This window comes from Neopelma chrysocephalum, unplaced genomic scaffold (assembly GCF_003984885.1).
Source record: "Neopelma chrysocephalum unplaced genomic scaffold, ASM398488v2 Primary Assembly neopelma1_80345, whole genome shotgun sequence".
Taxonomy (NCBI): domain Eukaryota; kingdom Metazoa; phylum Chordata; class Aves; order Passeriformes; family Pipridae; genus Neopelma; species Neopelma chrysocephalum.
The window spans coordinates 1-225 of NW_020911780.1; positions in this window are offsets into that span (position 1 = coordinate 1).

The window sequence follows — 225 nt, forward strand, 5'->3', positions numbered from 1 at the left end:
ACCACCTGGAACACAAGGCAGAGGTGAGCAGGAATTAGACAGGGACAAAAATGCCTAAACATCTTCTCACATTCCTGAAATAATTTATCATCAGGAATGCTGGCATTTCCAAAACCTGGAACACAAGGCAGAGGTGAGCAGGAATTAGATAGGGACATAACAGCATTAACACCTTCCGGAAATATTTTACCACTCCTGAAATATTTTACCACTCCTGAAATATTT